General features: G+C 36.0%; 1 long non-coding RNA gene across 1 annotated transcript in view; it reads right to left on the reverse strand.

Annotated features, from left to right (window-relative positions):
• Positions 1–4,098: 4,098 nt before the first annotated feature.
• Positions 4,099–17,399, reverse strand: part of LOC128928430 (uncharacterized) — a 126,299-nt gene continuing 112,998 nt past the window's right edge. Inside the window, exons 3-4 of the long non-coding RNA XR_013524090.1 lie at positions 12,568–12,680; positions 4,099–4,688 (exon numbers count right to left, since the gene is read on the reverse strand). This is a non-coding gene — a long non-coding RNA (uncharacterized LOC128928430). The remainder of the gene's footprint in view (positions 4,689–12,567; positions 12,681–17,399) is intronic.

Consider the following 17,399-nt stretch of genomic DNA (forward strand, 5'->3'; position numbering starts at 1 on the left):
CATTCAGCTTTATTATTTTCCCCCAAAACAGGTGTTTATATGTCAGTGTCTGTGTGTGTCTATGTGTTTGTATGTAGTGAGCATGTGTATATGTTTGTAGTGTGTTTGTGGGGGGTAATAGTCTCCCACTTTAAAATTATTACCAAGTCACTTAGGATATTTCTGCTAAGGTCATCAACATTCATAAGTTACTTCAGATAAAAGTTATAATTAATAACAAAGATTTGTTTTAGCAATTTCCCCAATGTTTTATTATATTTCATCTAATTTGAGCCCCCAGCAAGCTTGGATATTAATGCTTTCATTTGGTAAATGACACAATTTGCATTCAGGGGGCAATGGCTTCAACTTTGCTATGCCTTAACTGGGTTTTAAAAAGGTATATTGCAGTCCCAATTTATGTTTGTTGCTTTGCTAAGTTGACATTCAGGACTGTATTAGGGTTCTCCAGAGAAACTGAACCAATAAGAGATAGATGGAGATAGATAGACAGATAGATAGGATAGAGATAAAGAGAGAGATGAAGATAGAGATAGAGATGGCCATGGAAATAGAGAGATGGAGCTAGAGATAGATAGATAGATAGATAGATAGATAGATAGATAGATAGATAGATAGATAGATATGAAGATAGAAATATAGGGATAAATAGAGCAGAGATAGAAATAGATAGATGGAGATAGAGATATATAGGGATAGATAGAAATAGATGTATATATAAAGAGATGAGAGAGAGATGGAGATGATGAGAAAGAGAGATAGATGGAGATGATAAAGATATAAATGGAGATGATAGAGATAGATGGAGATAGAGACAGATGGAGATAATAGAGAGAAAGAGAGAGAGAGAGATAGATGGAGACGATAGAGATAGAGAGCAAGAGCTTTATTATTGGGAAGTGGCTCACATGATTATGGAGGGCAACAAGTTCCCCAAATCTGCAGGGTGAGTAAGCAAGCTGGGAACCCAGGAAAGCTGATGATGTAGGTCAGTCCAACATTAGTAGGCTCAAGAACCAGGAAAAGTTGCTATTTTACACCAAGTTCAAAGGCAGGAAAAAGAAAAATCCAATGTTCCAGTTTGAAGGCAGTCAAGCATAAGGAATTCTCTCTTACTTGGTGGTCTGGGTCACAGTCAGCTTATTCTATGCAAACCTTCAACTACTTAGATGAAGCCCACCCACATTAGGGAGGGCAATCTGCCTTACTCTGTCTATCAATTTAAATGTTAATCTTATCCAAAAGCACCCTCAAAGAAACACTCGGAAAAACATGTGACCAAACATATGGACACCCCATGACCCAGTCAAGTTGATACAAAAAGTTAATTATCGCAGCTTCTGATCCAGTTCCATTGTACTCTCCAGATATACAAATCACTACATGGCTTTGGACAACTTTTACTAAATATTGATAATAAATAGCTTTATACATCATACGTTTAGCCTGTAATTCTAGGACTTTGGAAGGCTGAGGCTGAGACTGGAGGATCAAATGAGGCCAAGAGTTCAGACCAGCCTTGACAACAAGAGAGACCATCTTGTAAGGGAATGAAGAGAGGAAAGGGGAGGGGAGGGGAGGGGAGGGGAGGGGACGGGAGGGGAGGGGAAGGGAGGGGAGAGGAAGGAAGAGAGGGAGGGAGGGAGGGAAGGAGGGAGGGAGGGAGGATAAAAACATCTAGTAAATTTAGTTCCTTAAGAATATACATCATCTCGGTGGAGTGGGGCTCAGTTTGACTAGCTGACTCATATCCTCCCTGATGTGGGTGTTAATAGTCAAGTGTTCTGGGTTTTAAATTATAATCCATTTTTTAAATATTGGGCAGAGGGAAGAAGTGAAGAAAGACACCCTTAACATAACACAAAAGGCTGAAATCATAAAATAAAAGATCACGGCAATAAACACATAAAATATCAAACTTCTATATATCAAAAACAGTAGAAACAAATACAACTGATAACAGAAAGCATTTGAGTGCATAGCATTATAATACACTTGAAAATACAGAGAGCTTTCATAAATTAAAAAAAGGTGAAAAGGAGGTAAAGGACCTCTTCCAAGAGAACTACCAACCACTGCTCAAAGAAATAAGAGAAGACAAAGAGATGGAAAAACATTCTATGCTCATGGTTAGGAAGAATCAATATTGTGAAAATGGCCATACTACCCAAAGTAACTTATAGATATAATGCTATCCCCATCAAACTACCAATGATCTTCTTCACAGAACTGGAAAAAACCACTTTAAACTTCATATGGAACCAAAAAAGAGCCTGCATAGCCAAGACAATCCTAAGCAAAAAGAACAAAGCTGGCGGCATCATGCTGCCAGACTTCAAGCTATACTACAAGGCAACAGTAATCAAAACAGCATGGAACTGGTATCAAAACAGAGACATAGACCAATGGAACAGAACAGAGGCCTCTGGAGCAACACCACACATCTACAACCATCTGATCTTTGACAAACCTGACAAAAACAAGTAATGGGGAAAAGATCCCCTGTTTAATAAATGGTGTCAGTAAAATTGGCTAGCAATGTGCAGAAAGCAGAAACTGGACCCCTTCCTGACACCTTCCACTAAAATTAACTCCAGATGGATTAAGGACTTAATTGTAAGACCTAATATGATAAAAACCCTGGAAGAAAACCTAAGCAAAACCATTCAGGACATAGGCATAGGCAAGGACTTCATGACTAAAACACTAAAAGTAATGACAACAAAAGCCAAAATAGACAAATGGGATCTAATTAAACTCCAGAGCTTCTGTACAGCAAAAGAAACAATCATTAGAGTGAACTAACAATCAACAGAATGGGAAAAAATTTTTGCAATCTACCCATCTGACAAAGGGCTAATATCCAGAATCTACAAAGAATGAAACAGATTTACAAGAAAAAAACAAACAAACCTATCCAAAAGTGGGCAAAGGATACGAACAGATACTTTTCAAAAGAAGATATATATGAAGCCAACAAACATGAAAAAATGCTCATCATCACTGATCATTAGAGAAATGCAAATCAAAAACACATTAAGATACCATCTCATGCCAGTTAGAATGGCAATCATTAAAAAATCTGGAGACAACAGATGCTGGAGAGGATGTGGAGAAGTGGGATCACTTTTACACTGTTGATGTGAGAGCAAATTAGTTCAACCATTGTGGAAGACAGTGTAGCACTTCCTCAAGGATCTAGAAATAGAAATTCCATTTGACCAAGCAATCCCACTGCTGGGTATATACCCAAAGGACTATAAATCATACTATTATAAAGACATATGCACACGCATGTTCATCGTGGCACTGTTTACAATAGCAAAGACCTGGACCCAACCCAAATGCCCATCAATGATAAACTGGACAAAGAAAATGTGGCACGTATACACCATGTAATACTATGCAGTCATAAAAAGCTATGAGTTTGTGTCCTTTGTAGGGACATGGATGAACCTGGAAACCATCATTCTCAGCAAACTGACACAGGAACAGAAAATCAAACACCACATGTTTTCACTCATAGCTGGGTATCGAACAATAAGAACACTTGGACACAGAGAGGGGAGCATCACACACTGGGGTCTGTTGGAGGAGGCTATGGGAGGGATAGTGGGAGGAAGGGTGGGAGAGGAATAACGTGGTGAGAAATGTCAGGTATAGGTGATGGGAGATGGTGAGAATGGGCCACCTTGCCATGAATGTACCTATGTGACAATCTTACATGATCTGCACATGTACCCCAGAATCTAAAGTATGATAAATTTAAAAAAAGAAAAAGATGAATATGCTAATAGAGAAATAAGCAAAGAAGATAGTTCACAAAAAGAAGTACACAATGATTATACAAAAAAAAATTATACTCATTAGTAATTAAGTAGTAATAGTTAATGCAATGAGACATCATTTTCACCTAAGTTTGCAGAGATGGAAAACAAAGGTAATGTCCATGCTGGTGAAGATGCAAGTGAATGGGCACATTCATTCATTGCATCTGAGAAGGTAACAGATATAAGCCATTCGGAAGACAATTAAGTGTACCCATGATATATCCCACAATTCCTTTTACTAAACAAAAATAATAGGGGCATATCAATGTTCATCATCATAGATGCTCATTATTTTATTGTCAATAGCATAATACATTGGAAACAACATATATATTAAAAACAACCCAATCGTTTACATAAATTATGGTATATGCATTTAACAGACTTCTATTAGCTTTTAAATATTGTATGAAATAGAATATTTAATGACATGGAAATATGTTCATAGCATGATATTATCTTAAATAGTAAAACTTAAAATTGTGTGTAGGATATGCAGCTACTTTTTGTTTAACATTTTGTTTAAAATTTGGGGGTGAGTATATTTAAAGAATTGTGTCATTTCTGAGCTCCTGTCAGATACTTTACAGACATTATTACAAATTTATATGAGAGTTCAAAATAGCTATTGATGTCCTTACAAATAAGATTTAAAGAATTTTAGAGAGTCACTCATTCACATCACTAAGTATTGGAGCTATTGTCTAATCCAGGAGTTCCAGGTGTGTCTGTCCTCAAAGCTCTGTTCCTTCCACTCATCTATTCCCCTGCTCTGTGCACTTTCTGAGCCCCCCTAAGCCTTTCTCCTCGTTATGAAGCTTGCTGTTGCCACTGGCTAGCAGAATTATTTAATCCATTCTGAAATGTATGCTAAGAAAGTAATGTGAGCAGAACTGGAGTAAATATTAGCAGAAGTTAAGTAATAGTTAAAACTTGTAATCCAACTTCGTATGTTAACTATATCCTTTTAAATGTAGTTTACTTAATCTTTGCAATAACCCCATATGGTATGTATTATTATTATCATCCCAATTTTACAGAGTAAAAAATCAAGGCACAGAAGAGTCAAGTAACTCTCTCCGAGTCACACAGCCAGTAGCTAACAAAGTCAGGATTATGAACCCATGGAGTCTGGCTCCAGAAGCTGGAAGCTAAACTATGGCACCAAATCATATAGCTAGTGGGAATGCCACAAAACAGAAAGCAAGCTGTGTCTCTACTGAGAACAAGTAATGGTAAACAATATGGTTGCCAATTTAAATACAAATTAAAACATTTTGAGTCTAAAATACGAAATTAAAACTGCTCTCACAAAGTTAGCAAAATCTTTGATTTAAGCATTTACATAAAAGTTTTCAAAACATAAAAAATGTTTCATAATAGGGTATGTTCAGTCATATTATAGTTTAGTGACTTCAAGACCGTAAGATGACTAAGTGATAAGTTGATGTACAGACTCCAAGACAGAGATTTTAATGATGAAAAGAAACACACTTTTTGAAATAAAACCTAATATTTATATTATTTGACAAAAATTAAATAATTTCCATGGAATCAGATTGAGTTCTATCAAATAACCAATAGAACCATTTTACCACTAAGATTTAAGCCTATTTTTTCTCTAAAAATCTCCATTCATTTGACTTTCATATTCACTCTCAAATCTGCCAGTTGCTTTAGTAATAATGAGTGTCTCAAGATGTTATTCATTACCCAACTTACCATCAATGCAAACTCTCTCAACTTCCCCCAATGCACACCAATCCTATTGATACTTGCTCTCCTCTTATTTTTCCTTTCTGCTAAAATGGATGATTCCCTAATCTGAGCAAAAGCCATTCCCTTCACATGCACTCTGAATCTCATCCTTTCTTATTTTCACAAGATCTTTCCTCTGATGGTCATCTCGTTTAACTCTTACTATCTATCTCTCCCTGTGTTCTGGATTGTTCTCCTTAGTCTCCAAACATCACATATAACTTTTATCATTAAAAAAAAAAACAAACCACATTCCCTTCCTTAACCTTATAACCTCCTCTAACCATCAATATTTTTTCTGCTTTTACTGTCAAAATTAACAAAAGAATTATCTATATACGTTGTCTGAACACTATTAAATTACCCTACCTATGATTATACTTTTAAGCCCAACAGGTTTCTGGGGTTTGGGGTTCTTGTTTGTTTGTTTTGGGGTTTGGGGTTTTTTTGTGATTTTTTTTGTTTTTTGGGTTTTTTTTTCCTGAAATGAGGGCTTGATAAGTTGCTTAGGCTGGTCTTGAACACGGAGGCTCAAGCAATTTGCTCACCTCAGTCTCCTGAGAAGCTGGGGCTATTGGCACATGCAACAGTGCCCAGCTGAACAGGTTTTTAAAATAATTTTTTATTTCTGGTCAATGCTCAATGGTCAATGTCATCATTGGTTCATCTGGGGCTCTCTTTTAGTTGATTTTATTTATTTTATTATTTAATGATCATTAATCAACATCTATGAATTCATCACCAAATCAAATAACTAGAACTCACAACTACACATTTATTCCTTCTCTTTCCTATCCACCTGTCCCCCTGCATCCAGATGAGGTAACCATTCTCCTAAATTTTGTATTTATTATCTTCTTGCCTATTAAAAAGTTTTAAATACAATCTCCCAGGGAAAGAATATCTATTTAGTTTTAGTTCTTTTTAAAGTCTTTTTAAGGAATGTCATGAAGAATGGACCATTCTGGCATTTGATTTCTTTTTTCACTTAAGATTCATTCATATTGTTGAATATTGCTCTAGGTCAATCCTTTTCAGTGCTATAGATTTGTCTGTTGTGCAAACATACCCAATTTTATCCAGCTGCCTCTTGAGGAGAACATGGTATGCCAAGGGTGCTGCTATAATTATCCCTGTATATGTCCACTGGGAGGGCTTATGAGCATAAATTCCTCTAGGGATCATCATTAGGACTGAATTGTTCAGTTCTGACAAATGATATATTCCCCAGCCTTTCTAGATATGGCCAATTGCTTTTCAAAGTAATAATAGCAATTTACACTGCCACCAGCATTTGGAACTGTTACACTTCTTCAATTTTGCTAATCAAGTGGGTGTGAAATAGTATTTTATTTTAGTCTTGATTTGTATCTTTTTGATTACCAATGAGGTAAAGCATCTCTTCACTGGTTTTTGGTCATGTGGGCATCTTCTGTTAAATGATGTGTCATTCAGAAAGGGTTCTTAAATAATGGCTTTTCTTTCATTATCGAGTCAGGAATTTTTGTAGATTCTTAATATTTATCATTTTATTTTTACATGTGCTTCAAATATTTTTCTCAATTTGTATCATTATTTTCACTTTCACTAAAATGTCTAGTAATGAACACAAGTAATTTGACTTTAGTGTTCAAATTTATCCATTTATTCATGTTGAGTGTTTTTCTATGCCAAGATAAATAAGATATTTATTGTATTTTAACTAGAATTACTGCAGTCTAAGAGATTAAATATCATAGGTTTTTCTGACATAAAGTATTTTGCAATATGTTCAATTACATTAAAGATTTGGTTTTAACTTTTAAGTCCTTAATCCAATTGTGTGGAGTTGATTTGTTTGTATGGCATGATGTAGGAATCCAGTTTCACTTTTTTTATGAACAAGATAACCATTTTTGCTAGTTTAATTAATTGAAAATGTCCTCCTTTCTCCTTTAAACTATACTGCCACCTCTGTTACTTATTGAAGTTCCATTCATACTTGGATTGATTTCTGTACTCTCTAGCCCACTGGTCAATTTGTTTTTTCTGTACTCAAATAACATTTTAAAGTAAGTCTCCAAATCTTGTAAGACAAGTTTTAATTTCCTGTTTTCTTTACTTCTTACTTTCAAGTGCCTTGGTTATTTTTGGCCATTTAATTTTCCATAAAAACTTAAAACTGTCTCATCTATTTCTAATAAAAACTCAGTTGGAATATCAATTGGAATTGAATTGAATCTTTAAATCAAGTTGGAAAATTGACATGTGTATATACCAAGGCTAGCTATAAGCATGGAAGTAAAGTTTCATTTATTTTTTTATAAGCATTTTCAATAAAGTTTCAGAATTTTTCCATGTAGAGTTCTTCACGTTTTATGATTTATTTATTCTAAGTATGGTAATTATTATACCTAGTGACTATTTTAGTACATATTTGCTAATTGTTGACTGTTTGTCTTTAGAAATGCAATTGACTTTTGAATATTGAGGCATAATTAACATTAAAGAGAAATATATCCTAACCATAGTTCAATGACTTTTAACAAATATTATGTTTTTAATTGCCAAATATATAAAATTTCTTAAATTAGTTTTTATTTTAATTTCTAGCTCTATTATGGGAAAAAATATGATGTAAATATACTTGTTCTTGAAATGTATTAAGACATTTTATGGTCAGGTCCATGATAAATTTTTATAAATATTTAACGCATGCTTGAGAAGAATATGCATCCTCTAATTTTTAGATGCAGAATTCAGTATATGTCTATATCAGCCTTATATTTTGTTGTTCATATTTTCTATATTTTAATGACTTTTTTGTCTAGTCCATTTCTTAAATAAGTCTAGAGAATCAGTCCCTTCTAAAGGATTTATAATTGTTTGCTTTATATACATTTCAAGCTATTCATAGTGAATACCTTTATAGAAATATTTTACTGATAAGTTGCTTCTACATATATTTTATGGTCAAGTAGTGAGTCTATAATTATTGTTTTGTCATAAAGTTTATTTTGCTTAAAACTTACATAGTTATACCTGCTTACTTAAGCATTTTCTTGGCTGGGCGCAGTGGCTCACGCCTGTAATCTCAGCACTTTGGGAGACAGAGAGTGGCGGATCATCTGAGGTCAGGAGTTCGAGACCAGCCCAGCCAACATGATGAAACCCCTTCTATACTAAAAATACAAAAATTAGCTGGGCATAGTGGCAGGTGCCTGTAATTGCAGCTACTGGGGAGGCTGAAGCAAGAGAATCCCTTGAACCCAGGAGGCAGAGGTTGCAGTGAGCCGAGATCCCACCAGCCTGGGCGACAGAGCAAAACTACATCTCAAAAAAATTTTTTAAAGATAAGCAATGCCATTTAGAGAGACTGTCATGTGAATGGCATCTTCTAGACTGTGTGTCTGTAAGGTTCCCATGTTCTTATGCTTTATGTGAGTCTTCTATAAACAGGACAGAGTTGGAGTTGGATTTGGTTTTTCATCCAATCTAATAATCTTTTTTTTTTTTTTTTTTTTTTTGATGGAGCCTCGCTCTATCACCAGGCTGGAGTGCAGTGGTGCAAACTCAGCTCACTATGACCTCTGCCTCCCAGGTTCAAGTGATTCTCCTGCCTCAGTCTCCCGAGTGGCTGGGACTATAGTTGTGTGCCACCACGCCTGGATAATATTTTTGTATTTTTAGTAGAGACGGGGTTTCACCATGTTGGTCACGATGGTCTCGATCTCCTGACCTCCCGACTCAGCCTCCCAATGTGCTGGGATTACAGGCACAAGCCAATGTGGCCAGCCAATAGTCTATTCTTTAACTGGCAGATTTGGTCTATTTGTATTCATTGTGATTATTAATACATTTTTTTCTATTATCTTACTTTTTATGGCAAGTATTCTATTTTTTGTTTCTTTTTAATACTTTCTTAAAGTAATGTATATATACAGTCTATTATATATATATGTGTGTGTGTGTGTGTGTGTATATATATCCTTTAACTAGACAAGAATTTTAATGACTTTTGGCCTTCCCCAGCAGGATTGCCAATCATATTGACATAATATAGAGCTTTAATTCTGTAATATTTTGGATATAGTTCTGTTTTGATATATTTTTTAATATTTCCTTCCCTTTTTTGATATATTTTTAAATATTTTCTTCTTTTTTGAGCATTTATGTTAAAATATCTTTTCAATATGAGTTTTTTTATGATAAAGCCTTGTATGCCTGAGAATATTTTTATTGCCATCACGTTTGAATGACAAATGAATTGTAAAATTCTATCTTCAAATTTCTTATTTTAAAAAGTTACTCCATAAATGGCATTCTGCATTTATTGAAAACTCTGATGTCTTTTGTGTCATTTATTATTTTCTCTTTGCATATGATATTCTTAAGTCTCAATATAATGGACCTGTGTGTTGACTTTAAAATATATATTTATTTACTATTTTTAATACATATAAATATTTTAATATATATTTCCCAAGAAATGGTCCTCTAAAGACCATTTCAATCTGTAGCTGTTCTTTCTTTTGAAAATGTCTCTATATTTCTTTAAATATTTTCCTCTCTTCATTTTTATAATTTTTCCTTCAGGCATTCTACGTATCTAAAAACTAGTACCTCTATTATCCCTGGCTATGAACTTCCACATTTTCTACCATTCTAGAAGCAATCTTCCATCTGGTCTTTCAACTACTTCATTCTTTAGCTGTATCACATCACTATCCCACTGATTAGGTTACTTCAGAACTGATATTTTACATGGCTTTTGAGGCGGGTGATTTTTTTTCATATTATATATATATGTATGGTTTTCATGAATAAACCATATACAGCTGCTTTTATTATTTATGCTGAGTTTACACATACACTAATTTTCATTATTGTTAAGTGTTATTTGACATTGAAGTTAACAAGAGAGACTTTTTCATTTTTCTTTTTTTGTTTGTTTGTTTTGTTTGTTGGTTTTTTTATTGCATTTTAGGTTTGGGGGTACATGTGAAGAACATGCAAGATTGTTGCATAGGTACACACATGGCAGTGTGATTTGCTGCCTTCCTTCCCTTCACCTATATCTGGCATTTCTCCCCATGCTTTCTCTCCCCAACTCCTCACCCCCCATTGTCCCTCCCCATTTCCCCCCAACAGATCCCAGTGTGTGATGCTCCCCTCCCTGTGTCCATGTGCTCTCATTGTTCAACACTCGCCTATGAGTGAGAATATGCAATGTTTGATTTTCTGTTCTTGTGTCAGTTTGCTGAGGATGATGGTTTCCAGGTTCATCCATGTCCCTACAAAGGTCACGAACTCATCATTTTTGATGGCTGCATAATATTCCATGGTGTATATGTGCCACATTTCCCCTGTCCAGTTTATCATCAATGGGCATTTGGGTTGGCTCCAGGTCTTTGCTATTGTAAACTGTGCTGCAATGAACATTCGTGTGCATGTGTCCTTATAGTAGAATGATTTATAATCGTTTGGATATATAACCAGCAATGGGGGTTATTTCTTTTCTTGTTTCATGTTGCTAATATATTTCTTTTTCTCAGTTAGGATGTTAAATTAAGAAGTTACAAATTATTGGCCCTTTCACTGTGATATATCTTCTCCCAGGAGTGTCTGTCAACCAGGTTGTTATTCTGCTTTTGAGATGGTTTATTCTTCAGATGTCCTCTACCCAACCCATACATGAAAAACTAGCCCAAGGCTCCACCCTAAGCCTTCTTCTTGTCTCTCTGTTTTTTATTATTTCTCTCCAGACTATCTCATCTGCCCCTGTCTGTCTCATAGATATCTCTATCGTATGCTATTCCAAACTGTATTACTCATGCTTCCTCCACCCTGCCAAATATTCTACATCATTTTTAACTGGTCAGTCATCCACACAGTTACCCAAGTTTGAAACCTAGGAATCCCCATAGACCTTTCATTTTCTCAAGCCCCATAGCCAATTCATTACCAGATTGCATCAGTTCCATCTTCAAAATATATCTTGCTTTTGCACCCCTGCCTCATTTCCGCTGCCACAACCTCAGTGTGAGCAGCCATTGTTTAAAATTATTTAAATCCTGGTCTACTTTAGGCAGTCTATCTGTTTCTACCCTTAACCCCATGCAACTCATATGGCCACTTTGCTTTGTAGCAACAAATATTTTCACAGAGGAACACACACATATACACACACAGAACTTAAAACCCTCTAGTAACTTTTCTCTGCATTCAGTAAAATGTGTTCATAAAATCACATCTCTTTACCAAGGCCTACAAAGTCACATGACTCAGATCCTGCCTATCTCTCTAACCTAATTTATACTACCATCTCTTCATGATCTGTGCTCCAAACACATTGATCTTCTTTTAGTCCCAAGAGCATGCTACAGCCCCTCTCAAAATCAGAGGACTTTGCACAGATGCTCCTTCTGACCAGGTTGCTCTTATATCCTCCTCTCTTCTTTGCTACCTCCTTCTCATTCTTTAGGTCTCAGCCTCAATGTCACCCCTCAGAGAGGTGTCCCACATCTTCCCTAACTGAATTCCTTTTATCTTAGTCTCTACCTTAGGCTGTTGCCTATTTCCTTCACAGCACATATCATATTGAGTAATTATTTTATATGACTGTTCACAACATTTAATTTTTCTCCCCTTTTAGGATTTAAACTCCATGAAGCAGAGATTTTACCCTGATAAGCAATTAGTATTTGTTGGATGAACTGTCAGGTCATCCTGGAGACTAAGAAGGCATGAGGTACCAAATTTCTACAGTGCCACTAATAATGCCATGAAGAAAATCACCTAACCCACTGTGAAATAAATTACAGCATTATTAACAACATGTTTGTCATTTGTCTTTCTTTTCAGACTTTATTTCTCCACAATTTTGTTCTCCCACAAAACATCCTCTAAGGTACTAATGTGAACATTTTATTACATCAAAACATGAGTTTCTCTGATGAAAATTTTAGCAAGGACTACCATGGATGTTTGATATACATACTTGAATAATAGCAACCACATGTTGACACAGCTATTAAGGAAAAAGAGGTTTTTCCAGCAGCTGTTGACTTCATCAATTCCTCTCTGCAATGAGTCACTCAAACTTCCACAGAGCTAGAAAAGTAAAAAAAAAAAAAAAAAAAAAACGTTGCCACTACCAAAGTAGGGATTTTTTTATTGTGATGAGAGAGGAATGGGGAGAGTTAGACATGGAGAAAGTGAATAAAATCAACTAGAAAGAGAGATGTGATGCTATAGAAAGTTGAATAATTTATGTGTCAAAAAGATAAAACTGTACACATGCCTAGTACTTTAACAATACAAGTGAAAAACATGTGAAAACTGGCATAAAGGGTGGGGTATTTGCAACGGAAAAAAGGCAGTTGTTTAAAAAAAAAAAAAAGCAACAGCTGCCAGTCTGAGCCACCCTATGAATGGCCAAGAAAGGAACCTACTCCTCTCCTTCAGTTGTATTAACATAATGTCAACCATTAATGAGACAATAACTATCCCAGGCACCAGTCAATGTCCTTTTGAGAGGATACTTCTTAAATTCCACCATCACATTGCATAACCTCTTGGAAAAGGTGAGATTTAATTACCTGCCAACTCTGAGACAGAAAGTTCTGTTGACTGTACCACACAAGTAAGCAGTCAGTAAAGTACATAGCACAATATGCACATTGATTAATATAAATTGGTTTCAGAGTGACTTTGCATTTTTACAATGATTGTGTTTTTTTACCTCGTTGCCTTTCATATTGCCTGCTAAACAATAGCCTCCATTTATTGAACACATACCACATACCAGGCAATGTGCTAAGCATTTTGCAAATACTACTGACAACAGCCCTAAGTGCTATGTATTATAATCTAGGTCAAGTTGATCCTATTGCTCTGTTTTAGAGATCAAGAAATAGAAGCTTAGAATGGTTAAATAACCAATTCCAGGTCACACAATGAGTTTAATACTTATCACTATTAGCTTCGAAGCTCTTCTTTATAGGGAAACTCACTATGTGCTTGGGAGAAAGTGCCTAAGTGTGACACTATTTGACAGTATTACAATAGCACTGCGTGTCATCAGTGGGAAAAAAAGAAGAGCAAATGATTAAAAGCCATGCAAATAATGTATTCTCTAGTCTAAGTTTCTGTTAACATCCTGTTTACATTATTCCTTCAACAGGCATTTATGGGGCACCTATTTGGTATTGCAGGGATTGAAATGATAAGCAAGACAAAGGTCTTTGTCTTCACAGGAGCTCCATGAAGCACCTATAAAGTCAACTTTAAAAAATTAATATTTTGCCTTTTTCTGTTGAGAAAATAACTTTCTGTAAAATAAAAATTATTGACAATCAATTATACAGTTTAATAAAGTGGCTTTAAAACTGTGCTTTACACTGTTTACAATAGCAAAGACATAGAACAAACCCAAATGCCCATTGGTGATAGACCAGAAAAGGAAAATGTGGCACATATACACCATGGAATACTATGCAGCCATAAAAAAACGATGAGGTCGTGTCCTTTGTAGGAACATGGATGAATCTGGAAACATCATTCTCAGCAGACTGACACAAAAACAGAAAATCAAATACTGCATGTTCTCACTCATAGGTGGGTGTTGAACAATGAGAACACATGGACACAGGGAGGGGAGCATCACACACTGTGGGGAGTTAGGGGACAGACAGCAGGGGGTGAGGATGTTGGGGAGGCATAACATATGGAGAAATGCCAGATATAGGTGACAGGGGAATGGAGGCAGCAAACCACCTTGCCATATATGTACCTGTGCAACAATCCTGCATGATCTGTACATGTAACCCAGAACCTAAAGTACAATTTTTAAAAACTGTGCCTTATAGAATTCAGAGGTATTGACCAGCTCCCCCAAGATTACAGCGGTGGATTAGGGAAAGGGATCAGTGGAATAGTGTCTACCGCTTTCCCTCAAACACACAAGTTCTATTGTAATTTATTTTCATATTAATTTTCAGAATAATATTTTGTTGGACTAAGCAGTTCCATCACAAAGAAAATTTGAAAACCTTTGATTGACTTTGTGGATTGAATACATACTTTATACTGACTTAGATCTTAATTGAAATGTTGGTGTTTGCTTTTATAATTGTCACTAAAATGTGTTCTAATAATAATTTTTGAAAATGCAGGCTTCACAGAGTGGATGACCAAACACAGAAAATACCTATCAGAACCATGAGTAAATACCAATTAAAATATATGACAGCCTTGTAAAATTTCACACTCTTGTTCCAGCAGAAATGAAAAATCACTTGAATGGGATGAGAAAAAAGTAGTAGTATCATTCAAATTCCAGAGGAAGAGATGAATTTAATGGTGAGGTTACTGGCATTGGGATAAATATCAGGGATAATGTCAAATATTACTTAGTCACATTACAAGTAAAATACCAGCCTTCAGTATCTACATTGGATTAGAGCAGTTTCTTTAGATCTTCTTATTTCTCTTTCAAGCTTCAACCTTAAACAATAGGCCATTGAATAGCAGAAAAAAACTTTGAACTTAGAAGTAGAAATCTATAATCAAATCCTCAGCCAACTTAAAAACCAGCTGTGTGACCTTGGATAAGTCCCATAGCTGACTGCATTCTCTAAATCAGCACCTGTAACATTTCCAACCTCATTAGAGTGTGGTGTGAATGAAAATGTAAAGAATGCTTAAAACAGAGCCAGACCTTGTGTGAATTAGAAAGTCTCAGGCAGCCACTCATTCCATCACCCTGTCTTACTCTTTCTCATGCCCCAGGGTTACTTATTTGCTTTTCTTAATACACCTGAGCCTTTCTATTGCATCTCTCTGTAGACCAGAATTATTCTTGTGTTTGGGTCAATATGGATTGAGTCAAAAATTTTCAAGATCTACCTGACCTTTTACTTCAAGGATCCATCATCCTCTGGCTTCCATTTTTTGTATTTCTATATGCATAGATTCAAGGGAGACATCTGACTGACTCAGGCTAGATCCAGATTAACTCCTCCTACATTTGCTGTCTATCCTGGTCCAATCAGTGGCAGCTAAGGGAGCTCAGTCACCTTGTTTGAAGTTTGCCCAGTCAAGGGGCTATGGAAGGAAGAGGAAGTTAATCAGACAGGATTGTGACAGGCAGACCAACAAACATGTCTATTTAGAATCTAAATATTTATAAAACTCCAATCCCCCAAATTCCCCACATATATATGCTCTTGTATTTCCCAGAGATAGGAAGGGAGGTATGCTCATAACCCCATTTTACAGATGGAAAGAATAAAGCGCCAGGGATACTAGTCCCTCCATTCGGATTATTTAATGAGCCTAGGGTCACTTAATAGACACTGGTGGAATAAGAAATAAATCCAGATTGAGAGCTTAGACTTCCTGGTCTCCTTTTAACAATTAAGACTGCAAAAATTTCAAACCATATCACATGAACAATAAATGCCATATCTGAATCAATTGCAGAGACAAAGACAGAGACACAGGGAAAAGATAGATCTATCCAAGGTCACTAAAGTGAGGAAATAAACCAGCTGCTTAAAATAGACTTCTGTCTCAGCAGCATTGTGCTTTCACTCCTGGGCAACTTCCTGCCTGTACAGTAGCATTAATGCCAGCAAGGAAGGAACCTGAGGGTTAAATCCTTGGCCCCAGCCCCAGATAGCAATAGAGAACCCCACCCCCTTAGTTCAGTCAATAAATAGATGTCCTTTTCATCCAAGTTTCGGAAAACACAGTTAATATACAGCCACTGCTCACAAATTAAATGAGTTATCTTACTGTAAAGGGCATAACTATTTCATTATCTTTGCAATTTACGTGAAATATGCTAAATGTAGAAGAGATACAAAACAGCTGCTGCCAGAAGTTTCAATAAAAGACCACTGCTGGGCACCCATATAACTGTGGGGTCATTAGGAGACTTAAATGTCTCCTTCACTTTACCCATGGTGGGGGGGAGGCTGCACTGAGAAACATCACTGGCATGAGGCTGATTGCCTACCCTGTGATTAATGTTGCCAGGTAAATTCAGAAGTTGTCACAGTTCTCACCCTACAGTCCAGGTTCATTTATAAAATAGAGCAAAGGGAGTCCAGTGCATTGAGAATGCCAATGCAAAATTATAATAATTACTTATTACATGATACAGTTATTAAAGTCTTTCCTGTGTTATTCAGATGAGATTAGGCACGTTCAGGGTGGTACGACCATAGACTTTTCTGTGTTATTCAAAAAGCAAGGCATGTACATTGGTAGAGAAGACAGAAGAAATATGTGTAACTGTGTTTTTCTCTTGTAACTTTCCCAGGAAAAATTACTCTGGTCCCTAAGGCCTTAAGGCACTTTTTTCTTGTTTCCCTTGAACTGTAACTACTGGGTTTCAGAGACCAATTTTTAGCTTTCATTGTATCCATAGGATTTAGCATAGTGACTGGCATAAGAAAAATCTGCTAAACTAAAACTAATACCCTATTATAGAATGTACCATGATAGATTCTAAGTTCTATAATAGGCATGCAATAATTGTAAGTTCTCAAAATGGACAGACCAAATCTAGTCCCTTTGTATCCTTGTAACTCTGCAGCTCTGCTATCCAACAGAGCTTTCTGCAATAAGGGAAATACTTTATTTCTGTTCTAAGAAAAGGAAAGTTTTTTTTTGTTTTTTTTGTTTTTTTTGTTTTTTTGAGACGGAGTTTCGCTCTTGTTACCCAGACTGGAGTGCAATGGCGTCATCTCGGCTCACCGCAACCTCCGCCTCCTGGGTTCAGGCAATTCTCCTGCCTCAGCCTCCTGAGTAGCTGGGATTGCA

This window comes from Callithrix jacchus, chromosome 11 (assembly GCF_049354715.1).
Source record: "Callithrix jacchus isolate 240 chromosome 11, calJac240_pri, whole genome shotgun sequence".
NCBI classification, from domain to species: Eukaryota; Metazoa; Chordata; class Mammalia; order Primates; family Cebidae; genus Callithrix; species Callithrix jacchus.